Raw genomic sequence first — 13,357 nt, 5'->3', positions numbered from 1 at the left:
GTTACATAGCATATTCTTACAATAAGATAAGCTAGAGAAAAGAAAATGGTATTAAACAAATCATGAGAAAATACCTTTACAGCTCATGTTCAATAAAATATCTGTATCTAAGTGGGCCTGCTCAGTTCAAGCCCGTGTTGTTCACGTGCACGCACTCCTATGACAAGGAGAGTGGAGCACCTTCAACAGGAGCGTCAAAATAGGGGACATGACTGTCTTTCCTCGGCTTAGTATTGTGTATAAGAAATTGATTTTATTTTGAAAAATGCTTTGGATTAAAAAGGAATAATATTTATTACTGAATGAGAAAATGATCAAAATAGTAATGATAATCATAATCATTAGTAATATTGAAACAGCCTTTTTTAAACATTCACTATGTCAAGCAATAATCAATATCTAATTTGTAGCCCAAAGCTTTAAATAATACTTAGGGGAAAAGATGATTAAAATAATATTTTAGATTAATAGTTTGTCATACATTTATTGATCCAGAGTTTATGATTATCATTTTAATCAGTTCAAATGAGAAGCTCACGCCTCGGTTCCCCCAGTTTCAGTTAATAGGTGGTAAGAATGTGTGTTTCCATTTTGCATGACTTAGTGTGTGTCTTTAATACCTATTATTACTTTTCAGTGACATCAGTTTTCTTTAATATTTTCCAGGAGGTCTGCTATGTACTTATGAAAATATTCAAAGGTAGCTGAAACAGCCAGTAATTTAATGCATGAGTGAGCACTGAAATTATTTTATGCTATTGAATGGTTAATAGCACTGTCAGTAAAGAATGATAAGGGCTCAATATTAACTTCTTGAATTTATATAATGCCTTATTTCATATTAAGTAAAAAACGAAAAGCTCATCTTTTTTCATATGACTTACCCTCCGAGTTTTGACATTTACGATTATTTTTCAACCAAGCTAAGAAGATTGCCATAGAGACCCAGCCTACCATTTTTATAATCTTTCAAAATTTTTAATTTTCCCTTTACTCATTTCACCCTCTCTTTAAAATTAGATGTCTTACTTTACATAGGCTTCCCTCTTTCATACATTTAAATAATGTTAATATACACACTCTGAGACAGGTGCTACGCCGGACTCTCTGTAAGGAACACGTAATAAAATGTAAGGAACAGGTTGGAAAGAATTACCAGTGTGGTATGGAAATAGATGTGTCAACAGGAATATTATGATGAAGGGTAATAACAGAGCTGTGAGGAAAACAAGGCGGCCACACAGGGGAAGATTAATCTCCCACTGGGAAAAGCCAAGAAACGTATCAAATGGAAAAACAAGAGTAGGATCTGGGGAAAATTAGCAGGAATTCGCCTGAAGTCAAGGCGGTGCAGGGATTCTAAGCAGCAGGACAATTTATGTAAAATTTAAAGGTGGTGAAGTCACATGACGATAAACGATATTAGAAGACATGTCCAAGTTATTCCAAACATACTTAAAAAGTTCCCTAACTACTGAATTGGGTATCCTAAATAATTTTCCTTTGATTTCTGCAATTATATACTTTTTAAAATTTTTTCTACAGTAATAAATTTGGCTTTAAAGCAAAAGCATATAATCAAAACTATGTTTCAAAAGAACAAATCACTAACTTTTGTGTCAACTCAGTATTGACAACAAAATCACAGACATATTTCAGGAACTGACAAGTAATTCTAAATTTATCAGTAGCAAAAAGGTGGTGTTCATCTTTTTCTTGTTGCCTTTACAGCCAACCTACATAATGTTGTTAATATCAATTAAAATGTTTTACACATTGATTCATATTGGAAAACACATAACAATTTTTGCGTTCTACCATGAAAAGTTTCAATTTCAAAATAAATTCTCATTGCTATCTAGCAAAATCAAAAATAAGGTTTTCTTTTCCTTGGAGCTTCAAATTAGCTTATTCGTATGCAGAAGGAAATTGATAACAAAGTGTAAATAAATCACAGTGCCATTTTTGTCCCTGACGGTTGAATATTTGGCAGACATTATTTTTCCTTTCAAGAAATCTTGAATGGTGTTAAAAGAAGGGCAAGTCTTTGTCAAACCTTCCCCGACTCAATCAACAAGCATTACTGAGTCATTGTCTTCTCCTTCCTCCTACGTTTCCACACACTCGCGGTGATTCATATCATTTACACGTATATTCTGAACAGTTTTAACAGCTGCATTCATGGTTCTTCACAGTTGGCTTTAGGAAACTGAGCTCCAATATTTGCAAAACGTAACACACAGTGGAACAAAGGAAGGAGGCAGAGATCAGTTTAGTTTTAAAATCCCAATAAACCTGACCCATGGAACATACTTGAAGCAACACTTATTATTAGGGAGCTTACTGTTTTCCTATCTCGATAAAGTGCTTCTTCGGTTTAAAATATCGGAGCTCAAATGCGTTTGTAAGTTTGAAGTCCTTTGAGACAGGATGGTAAACCTGCGTGTTGGCGAGAGCTCTGGGCAACTGGAACTCTCTGGAGTTCAACTGGAAATAGTTTAACAGAAAACTGTTGACTGGACCTGAATGAACATTTATGAAAGAACACGTCTGTGAACAGAGCTGGTGCCATCAACGAGGAACTGCCTGGAATGTGCTTTTTTGAATTTAATAACCCGTGGCCTTTATGTTCTTCTATTGAGCATGGGTAACCGCCATGGATTAACATAGCAACAAGACCACTGTGAAATCATGTTGAACAACGGCAAACCAGGAGTAGTGCCAAAATGTCCCCTAAACCTGGTGCATATGAGTGACTGTTGTTAATTCACCAACTAAAGCCATAGTCTCGTCTTAGTCTTCTCTCCCTTCCTGTAAGACTTAGGAAGATAGTAGGTAACAGAATTACCCCTGATTCCTAACAATAAACAACCCAGAGCAAAGCCCCACTTCCTACCTCAATCCCCTAACACAGGTTCAAGTCTCTCCAACACAAGTCCTTCCAACACCCTCTGAGATTCCCCCATCTCCCTCTGCTGTGCATTATCCATCAGTGAAATACACTCAACTTGTTCAAATACAGGCATGCTCATGGACGTCTTGGGAGGGCATTGAACAAATATCAGTAATTAAAACAGAAACACACATAGAAAAAAAGTCCCTCTAGTTTCAGGGCAGTGGTTTTTCCTTGGGAGAAAGTAAGGGAGATGGATAGGTGCTGAGAACTTGAACTATATCTTAAAAATTACTTTCCTCTTTTCTCCATATTAAAATATATTTTTATTGATTTCAAAGAGGAAGGGAGAGGGAGAGATGGAAACATCAGTGATGACAGAGAATCATTGATCAGCTGCCTTTTGCATGCCCCCTACCAGGGATCAAGCCAGCAACCCAGACATGTGCCCTGACTTGGGAATCGAACCATGACTTTCTGGTTCACAGGTCGATGCTCAACCACTGAGCCACACCTTTTCTCTTTTTAAGTAACATTAAGTATTGAACAGAATTGAGACTGGGAATAGCAGAGTCAGAAACTAGTCTGAAGGGTCAACTCACAATTTCAAATCTCTTTTGGACAATGATGGTACTAAAAGAAGAATAAAGTGGAAGGCAAGGCTATGACATCATATTCCACGCTGTGATGTCAGGGGACTGTCAAGAGCAGAGAGCGACCCTCAGGACTGAACTCTGCAGTGCATTCTGCCCATTGTTACAATGCATGTCGTATGTGCACCGTCACCATCACAGAACCAAATCTGACAGCTGGTCAGAAACAGCGTGCTGTTTTAAAGCTGCCAACCTTGTAACTTGCCACCTTTCGGTACCTGCAGCAAACTACAATGTATACTCAAGAAGAACAAATGACCAAAATGGCATCTTGTTGATAGAAATCCTCCCAAATTAGAGGTGATGTCATAGGCATCCAGCATTTGAATAATTAATATGAGATAGGAATTCAAGGTTCTCTATTATCTCATTCCAATGCAATTCATTAACTGAAAATTTTTAGATCTAGAAAAAAAAAGTGCTACTTGTTGTTCTCAGCCTTCCCTGTTATTGCTCAGGTCACTTATTGCTTACACTCTCTCCTCTCTGCTGAATGGTCTTCTCACTTCCCACTTGTTCCAAACTCCATCTGTCCTTCAGTGTGCAATTCACAGGCTACCCATTTCATGGAACATTCTTGGGTCACCCCTGAGACATTTTGTGGCACTTTATTTTTACCTCTTGTTTATTTGTTCTTTCTTTCATTCATTTATTCAGTATGTATATATACCCATGAGTAAGACACACCAAAGAACTAAAAATTCCCACGGTGGCTCTTACATGTCCGTGGTCCCCACAGCAGTGCCCTGTTCCCATTCTCTTCTGCACATGACCTTCACCCTCTCGATAGCACCCGGACTGCCCACACAGTGGCAGTGAATGCACGGGAATCATCCTTGACGGCTATTCCTGCTATTAGGTGAATATCACTTGAGCTTTTTTGCTAAACTTCATTAAAATTTCCATCTTCCTCTGAGTTTTCCCTGCCTGGTGTTTTTAAAATAAAGGTCTTTAAAATATGTTCTGGTTGATTTCCTTCTGCAGTTTTGGTGCCATGGCTCAGCTTCGGACCGGGTATTCTGGGGCTCTGCCTGGGCCCTCATGAGACAGCCACCGGCGACTGTCTGAGGAGCCCCAGTGGTTGCCCGGGGCAGCCGCTCCTCTCCAGCTCTGCTCCCTGCACCAGAAGCCCCACCCAAGCTTTGACTCTTCCTTCTCTATTGCCCTTGGTATACGTCTTCCGTTTTACTCCTTAGTGGTCAAATGGATCGGTCTGGGCTGGGCAGGATTAAAAGGCTCTGATCCCCAGATTCTCTTGCTTTCAATCAATTGTCTGATCATGTCAATGAACCTCTAAGTTGTTGTTCGGTTTCTTACACTCTGGCAGGATTTCACCATAGATAATTGTGAACTTTCTTGCCCACACTAGGGGTACTTGAGGTATGAATAAAATAATCATTTTGTGAGATGCCTTAGGAAACAATTTCAAATATTTTATGAGCTGTATTTTTTTTTATTGTTATGAAGAGGCCTCTAAAACTTAAAATCATTTCCCTTAAGAACTCCTCAGAAAATATAATAAAACATGCAGGACCTATATCCAAACTTAAACTTCTCTCTTTCTCTCCTGTCCAAACTCTGATCAGCCTCCTTCCTGGTCTCCCTACGTGGGCTTCTTCCTCCCCCTTTGTTTCCTCCTGATCCTCCAGCACCTTCATGGTCCCCTTCCCTTTCCTTCACTGTCCCGCTTAAACACATCCCTCTGAAGGCATGATGTTCCCTCCTAATGTCGTATAATACAGGTGGAGGTGATGACCAACCTCACTGGTTTAATAGCTTCAAATCTTGGTTTGGTTCAGATTTGCATCAGCTAGTTAAGAAATTCGCTAACTCTCCTAAGAGAAGACAGAAGAATTTAAGCTTATCCTAGGAATTTATAGTCTGGGATACCCTGATATCTACCAACTTGATACCATTGTGATTAGCTAGTTATTAATAATAGGAAAGGAGCAAAGGGGGAAGCCAGACTTTATAGGCATGGCCATCTGGGCAGCTTCACCAGGGAGCTGCAACTTTGCACTCCCCAGGGAGCCACCAGCCTATTCCCCGAATATCACTGGGGGGCAGGGGTCCAACAAAGGGGAGATGGACACATGCGGAGTGAAGTTGGGGTGATTTAGGGAAGGTGCCTCCCAGTCAAAGCTAGGAACAGAGATCATTGGCCAGAATGGGCAAGGCCACTACAGGCATGTGAAAATTTGGGGATACATACTCCCCCAAGACAAAGGAGTCCACTCTCTTGGCTCATGGCTCACTCTTGCCTTTCTGGTTCCATTGATTTTGCTCCTGCTTTCTTGCATTCACCCACATCCCCCCCATGGCCATGTGGCCCTGTGGACCCCACATGCAATGGACTAATGGACTGCAACTGGAAACACAAACAAAGCCAGCCTGTTGCTGGACTGCACACTGCTTCAATGCAGAGCAAAAATTCTGGACACTGGCTTTGACTCTCGCCCAGGTGTTGGCAAACTTTTGACTTGAGGGCCACAATGGGTTCTTAAACTGGACTCAGAAGAAGGAGCTGCAGCCGTGTTTCCCGACGTTGCCATGTTAACACTGCTGCTGGTGAAGGAGCGGAGGGGAGAGCAAGAGAACCCCCTCTCTTTCGGCTCCGCGGGCCGGATAGAACAGCCGAATGGGCCGGATCCAGCCCGCAGGCCATAGTTTGCCCACGGCTGCTCTAGCCAGTGGTTGGCAAACTGCGGCTTGCGAGCCACATGCGGCTCTTTGGCCCCTTGAGTGTGGCTCTTCCACAAAATACTGACTTCTGTGCATGGGCCATGAAGTTTCAATCGTACTGTACATGTGCACCCGCACGTGGTATTTTGTGGAAGAGCCACACTCAAGGGGCCACAGAGCCGCATGTGGCTCGCGAGCCACAGTTTTCCAACCACTGCTCTAGCCCTATCGATGCCACAGCTATACTTCTTCCTCAGTCCAACAGAGAAAATGGGGCCTTGGAAACTCAGGGGTTTGGTTCCCACAAAAAAATATAAGTCTTTCTACAATACCTCATCCTCCTGTGCAAGTCTCAGAAAATTCTTTTTCTGGGGATATCGTCAGAAGCCACTCCCACTAAAAACCATCAGGGATATGGACCTCTCCCCACCAATAACAAACTAACTCATCCCCTTGTTTGACCTGGAGATGCTAAAACTTGGCAAAAAAAGCAGTATAAATGTATTTGTTAACAAAATGATACCAAATATAATAGTCAAAATTGACCCCAGAAAACTCTAAACTTCACATTATAAGATATTTTGGGGATCTTACCTATCAAAACTGATTAGTCAAAAATCTAGTCCTAAACATAGAGACTGGATGAATTAGCCTCTGATTCCAGTTGTCATTTAACTCCCACCTTCCAAGAACAATGCGGGTGATAGTTTCACAAGTGCCTGTTCACCTTCTTTGTTGATGATCTTAAAACTGAGATGATAGAAAACAGAAGACAAGATGGCGGCATATCCCTATCTCTCAATTACAAGACTTCTGTGAGTCCTTTGAAGATACTTCCACTCAGAAAAAAGGAAAAGTTACAGCTAAATTAAATGCTCTCAGATGAAGTGTTTAGATAAATCCAAGAATAGCAAACCATCTACATTTAGTCTAGTAGAGATACTCCTGCATCTTACAAAGGAAAGGACCCCTGAAGAGGGGTTCAGGACAAGTCCCAGTCCGTGTGGTTCCTCAGGTCGCAATGCTCTGGAGTTTCTGTGGGAGCCTCAGGTCCCCAGAATCACAAGCACCTGACACTCGGCTGCTGGAAGGTTTTCTCATGGACCGAATCCTGCTCACACGTGCCTGTCTTTTCTACCAGCCCGACTTCCAGGGAAGGGTCTGTGTTCATCTCTGCGTTGTTCAATTTTAGCAAGAATCCGGCTGAGCCATGGAGCCATCCTTGATTTCTTGAGGCCTGGTCACCAGGCTGCCTTCAGCAAGACCCCTGCTGGGTGGGTGAGCCAGACACCCCTCCCCCTTGATGTTCCCATCCACCAACCCCATCCTGCTCCCTGTCTGCACACCCCACTTCCCAGGCTGCTTTCCGAGCTGAACCCCATCTCTGCACCCCCTGAAGGCCTCACTGTAGATCCCCATACCTATCACCATGGCTCCCCTTTGAAGAAAGTCTGTCTTTCTATGCTTTAACAAGTGTCATGCATAATTTTCCCTTTGACATCTGGTGTATTCCTTTTTCTTTAACACCTCCTGAATGCAGCGGAAAATCACCCTCTAAAATCCTGCACCCAGCTGGTGAGTCCCAGCTCCCGCTGAGATCCTGATATCTCTGTCCCCTTCGGAGCCTCCAGCTTTCTAGAATCACGCAAAAGCCTTCCCACCCCGACGCCTGTCCTCATTCCACCCCAGGCGCAGACCTCGCATGACTGTGTAAGAGCTGAGCAAATGCAAAGCGCCACTGACTTCAGGACTCTCTCCTCCTGCCTCCTGCTTTGCAAAAATCCCCCAGTTAAAGCATCTTCTAGGGCTGGGGCGGGGAAGGGAAGAGTGCATCTGCAGAGACATGCACAAATGCATATTTAAGTAAAGCTACTTGCCGTGACATCTATTATTTCAGGCCCAAGTCTGCTTGCCAATGAAAAGAGGAGGAAGCTTGACCAGGTTTTTGGTTCTCATGTTTGTTTGTTCGTGTATCACCCAGAAACCCCCTTCTGTGGAATGGGATCATTCATTTGAATAGCGCATCAGCGATAATGATTATATCTACTGAAAATGTTTAATTCCAGATGATGAACTCAAACCCTAAAAGCACTTGCTTGCTTTATAACTAGGTACCAACATGGAAAACAAAAAAAACTACTAAGAATTTAAATGAGAGAATCAATACAGGGAACAGGTTGTGTAGGTAACAGAACTGGTGAGAAGCCAAGCAGGGGGTAGTGAGACATGGACACCGGACACCGTAGGGATTAGTGAGAGCAAGAGGCGGGTGGGTCCTGACCTGGAGGGAGGGTGTTTTGCCCCTGGAGTCCAGGTGCGACGCACGTGGCAGAGTCCACAATGGACTTAAGTGCACAAGCTGCCGCTGCCGTGAGAAAGATGATAAATACCCTGGTCTCTCCTTACCTCCTACTTCCCAGTCTCCCTCCAGCACCTCCCACTGGTGGGATCTGGCTGGCACCCAGCTGCCAGGGAAGCCAGCAGTGAGGCGCATCTCCTGTCTGCTGAGCAGGGACTGGGGAGGCCGGTCCTGGCAGCAAACAGTGCAGAGGCTGGGACACGTAGGAATTCCCAACATGACACAGGACGGAAGTCATCACTCACAGAACATGTCTAGCTACTCGGGGCTCCTTTCATGGATGTGCTTCTGCTCAAACTGGGGAAGTAGCATAGGGTAGCACACGCTGGCCCCTGCCTGAGACCCTCAGTGTTAAGGAGCCATCTTCTAAAAGAGCTGGCCTTCACCTCTTGCAAACATGCTCGTGTTGGGAAAATGCCAACTTGTAAGCTCACTTGGAATTGTGAAAAAGCAACACCCTTTCGTCCTTACGAAAAGAAGAGGATTTTAGTGGAGTTCTATTGAGTCTGAGCCCTTAATTTCTCTCTAAATGAGGCTGGAACAGCTGGCGGGGACTGCATTTCCTTGCACCTTTGCTTCTAAGAAGCATGTGGGAAGTAGAAAGAGACACATTTCAACAGGAGCTTCTTTGGGTAATGAAAATTGCAGGATGGTTTCAATGCCAGTCGACATCTAAGGCCCATGAAATCATCTTTCTTATTGTGCTTAACACCATCAAATTCAGAGCGAATCCATGGCCACAGCTGGATGCAAGGAGCATGGGAATGCAAGCAGCCCTGGCCCTGCTTCGGGGATAACTGCTGAGACGTGTGGGCGGGAAGTACAGAGGCTGGATTTTGATTGCAGATCAGCAGTCGGCCTGGAGGAGAGCTGCTGTTTCACAATGATTCCTAAACTCAGGATTCATGCATCCGAGAGGAGGGAGGGGAGCAAGCATGTTCTTGCATGCTTAGCAGTGAGCACTTAGACAGAAACTTATGGTTTGCTTTTGGCTTCTCATTTGGTCAAGATCATGCAAACCGTAGGGATTTTTTCCCTTTATCAGACACGTAGATTAAAAAAACAACAACAAACTATAGTCTTACAAATAAACGCCTTCAAACTCCAGTGCCCTTCTCTCCCCTCGTCATGTATTTTGTATTTTTGGAGACTGTAGCCATGGCGCTGCTCAGAAACAGCGCAGCTCCTGGCACCGCTGAGCCGGCCTGTGTGCCCATCAGCCCCTCTCTGAGAGCTGAGAGTGGGGACTAGGCTCCCCTGAAACCCACTGCACCCTCCACTGTTTCATTTCCTCCTGATTCGAATGCTCAGGTCATGCTGAGGCCCCGGGGAGGCCAGCAAACAGACCCTTTCCTTCCCAGAGACGCAGGCACAGCGGCTGCGATGGCCTTGGATAGAGATCAGCTCCGTGAGAACCAGACTACGTCGGGCAACCTCAGCTAAGATGTTAGAAGCATTTTCAGCCACTGAAATGCGACCAAGGGGAGGGCATATGTGGTACCTTGGGAAACAAGTATCCCTTCTAGATGCTGAGGACCTGCGAAATCCCCTCTAGCAGCACAGCAGGACCACCCCCCACAGGGAGGACAAGTGGCCTTGGCCATCTCGGCTAAACAGCCCTTTAATGTCTCCCTAAGCCTCCAGGGCTCAGCGTGCTTCTCCGCTGGGCCTCCCGGGGGGCTCTGGTCCTCTGGCCTGTTTACAGAGCAGCTGCTCCTCGGACCTCTGCTTTTCCTCACCTACACACCCCTCCCTATGGTCTAATGTTTGTGTCCCCACGCCCCCAATCCATATGCTGCAATCCTACCCCCGATATGACGCGATGAGAAGCTGGGGCCTTCGGGTGTTAGGTTGCCAGGGCAGAGTCTCGGGATTGGATGGCGAGACTGAAAGAGATGGTGGAGAGCTAGCTGACCCCTTCCACCTTATAAGGACACAGGAGAGGGCAACTGTCAGGAAGAACATGTCTCCAAAGAATGAGGGGCAGAGAAACTTCTAAAAATTACTAGAGGCCGATGCACAAAATTCGTGCAAGGGGCTCGGCCCCCACCGTCACCGCCGCCATGACTGCCTCTGCCTCGGCCTCTGCAGTGCTGGAGCTTAGTCCAGAAGGTCATCCGGTCTAATTAGCATATTATGCTTTTATTATTATAGATATGTGTCATAAGAGTTACTTAGGAGAGCTAAGTGGGCCTTGCTCATCTTCCTTACGTGTACAATCTCACCTTTGTAACAGAATAAGATCCACAGATTAAAAAAAAAATTAAGATGGTTAGGTCACATTAAAGTTAAATAACAATTGACATTTCACCCAACATTTCTAACTTAAAAACATGTCTTGTAATTTTTTTGATCATCAACAAAACTCACAAGCATCAGTGAGGTCTGCCTAAATGCCCCGGGGCAGGCTCTTTGTAAGGGCCTGTGAGGATCTGGGTAAGTTGAGGCCGGGATACACTGACAGTTATTGACGCCCCTAAGACAAGTGTCTCTTTCCAGGCTGACACTCACTGGTTGGTGTATGTGGAGTGATTCTGCAAGATGGCTGAAGCAAGAGCTGTGGACGATAGACACAACTCTGCACATGCAATGGGGCGCAAAACTACATTTTATTAAAGAAAACAAACAAACAAAAAACCCTCAAGTTAAATACAAACTGCATATCATGTAGATACGTAGGCACAGATTTCACTCAGACTATGCCAGCTCTATATCAATAACCATGGCTCCATTAAAACCATGCTTCAAAAAGAACACTTACAATACACAACCATGACTAATTTCTTTCCTTAAAAAAAAAAAAAAAAAAGAAAACGAAAAAGAAAGGAGTAGGAGCGCCCAAATAGATTATAAACTCACTTGGTTGGTTAGTCAGACAACGTCATAGGGACTTTAATCTGAACTCCTGGGGTTCAGGGGCACCTCAAAAGCCTGTGAACCGCCTCGGGGTGAAAACCAGATTTTGTTTACACAGGCCATGGGGAATTTCAGGATTTTATTCAGTGCCTCTAAGGTTGCCATGTCCTAGCTCACCGAAAAGTCAAGGACCCCTGTTCCCAGTGAAAACAGTGGAATGCAAAGATGATGAAACGTTCCATAACCTGTTAAACACCATGAAGTTACGGAAGCATCCAACTCCCAGGAGAGGTAGAGCGTGGCCCGAATGCTGGGGAGAGTTGAACAGGCCTTCCAGCCGCTGGTGCGGGAGCCAGGCCAGGCGAGCCGTCCTTCTCTGGTGCCTGACTTCCCTCCAGCAGTAACCCAGGCACCGGAAGTGGGCGAGGAGGCAGTGTGCTTCGGACGTGAACACTGGAGGACCCCGGCTATGTTGCAACTGAAGGCCAAGGGAGCTGAGTTCAAATCCTACTCTGCTCCCTAATAGGTGTATGGCTTATGCAATGTGGGGCAATAATAGAGCTACTCATACATGTCTCCTGGGGTTAATGTGGACAGTACATGAGACAACATGTAACGTGATGGTACATACTACTGTAAATGTAGTTTAAAAGATTATTGTTTATAAAAACTAGTTGATTTATGGAGCTACCATGAGTACATATTTTGTTTAGAGCACAACTTAAAAATAAAAGCGATGTTCCCAATATATGCACTTGGAATTGGTTGAGATGAATTACAATGTATAATTATATCCAAACTAGTTTCTAGTTTCAATATTGAACTAATAAAAATACACCTGGAATTGTCAAAAATGTATGTGTGCATGTTTATGAACAAATTCTCCAAATTTTGAATGTTTTTTTCAAAATATTCAATAAATGAAATGCCGAAATAGTTGGCTTTTGATGCTTTTGGTCAATTGCAATGTCTTAGAATAAGCTGGCACAGAAAACAAAGACAAAAACAAGGGAAGAAAAGCTCATGCTTTGCTTATAAAATGTGTCTCCTGGAGTGAGCAAGTTCTTCCTTTCTGAACCCCGAAGGCTCGGAAAGACTGACATGCTACAGAAAAGTGTCCATTGTGCCTGTTCATGACATAACCTTGCTCGTGAACAGGTGGCGCCTCAGTACAAGAAGGTAGGAGTGAATGGAATAAAAGAGTGCAATTTTGAAGGTATTATCCTAACAAATACATACATTGGAGACATCTTGCTCTAGTAACATGAACCCTAACCAGGAAAAATTATCCAGTGCCTGGGACTGGGATTGCCTAACAAGTATTGCAAGTTTCAAAGGCTGGGCTGCTCCCCACGTCCACTCTCTACCCACAGCAAAAGTGAGAATGAAACCTGGCCAGCGTGGCTCAGTGAATGAGCATCGACCCATGAACCAGGAGGTCACCAGTTTGATTCCAGGTCAGGGCACATGCGCGGGTGGCAGGCTTGAGGATTCCTCGGTAAGGGGTGTGCAGGAGGCAGCCAATCGATGTTTCTGTCTCATCATTGATGTTTCTCTCTCTCTCTCTACTCCTCTCCGTTTCTCTCTCTCTAAAAAAAAAAAAATAATAATATGAGAATGAAAAACTCCTGCAGAAGATCTTGGCACCATGAGGCATCGTTTAAGAAGCTGTTTGCTGACCAACCGCGTGGGAGCCGCGTGGCCCGTCTGGCATGCGGTGGGCAGTGCCAAGTTCTGAAAACACACCCAAAGGCGGCCCCAAAAAGGGCAGGGTTTTGTTTCCCTGTTAAAACTGTCATATGCCAAGAGTTGGAATATAAATAAGCTACTCGGCCTGATTATTACATTTTCATATACTTAATTTCATAGTCAGCTTGAGCAAAGAACTTCAATTTCTAACAGGATTTCTTCTTA

The 13,357-nt window shown here is 44.1% G+C and overlaps 1 protein-coding gene across 1 annotated transcript in view; it reads right to left on the bottom strand.

Annotated features, from left to right (window-relative positions):
* GPM6A (glycoprotein M6A) overlaps window positions 1-13,357 on the bottom strand; it is a 182,892-nt gene that overhangs the window by 124,434 nt on the left and 45,101 nt on the right. The gene's annotated exons all lie outside the window — the stretch shown is intronic.

This window comes from Myotis daubentonii, chromosome 2, assembly GCF_963259705.1.
Source record: "Myotis daubentonii chromosome 2, mMyoDau2.1, whole genome shotgun sequence".
Taxonomy (NCBI): Eukaryota; Metazoa; Chordata; class Mammalia; order Chiroptera; family Vespertilionidae; genus Myotis; species Myotis daubentonii.
Note: the sequence above shows the minus strand (reverse complement) of the source record. Positions and strands in the feature narration are given on the sequence as shown.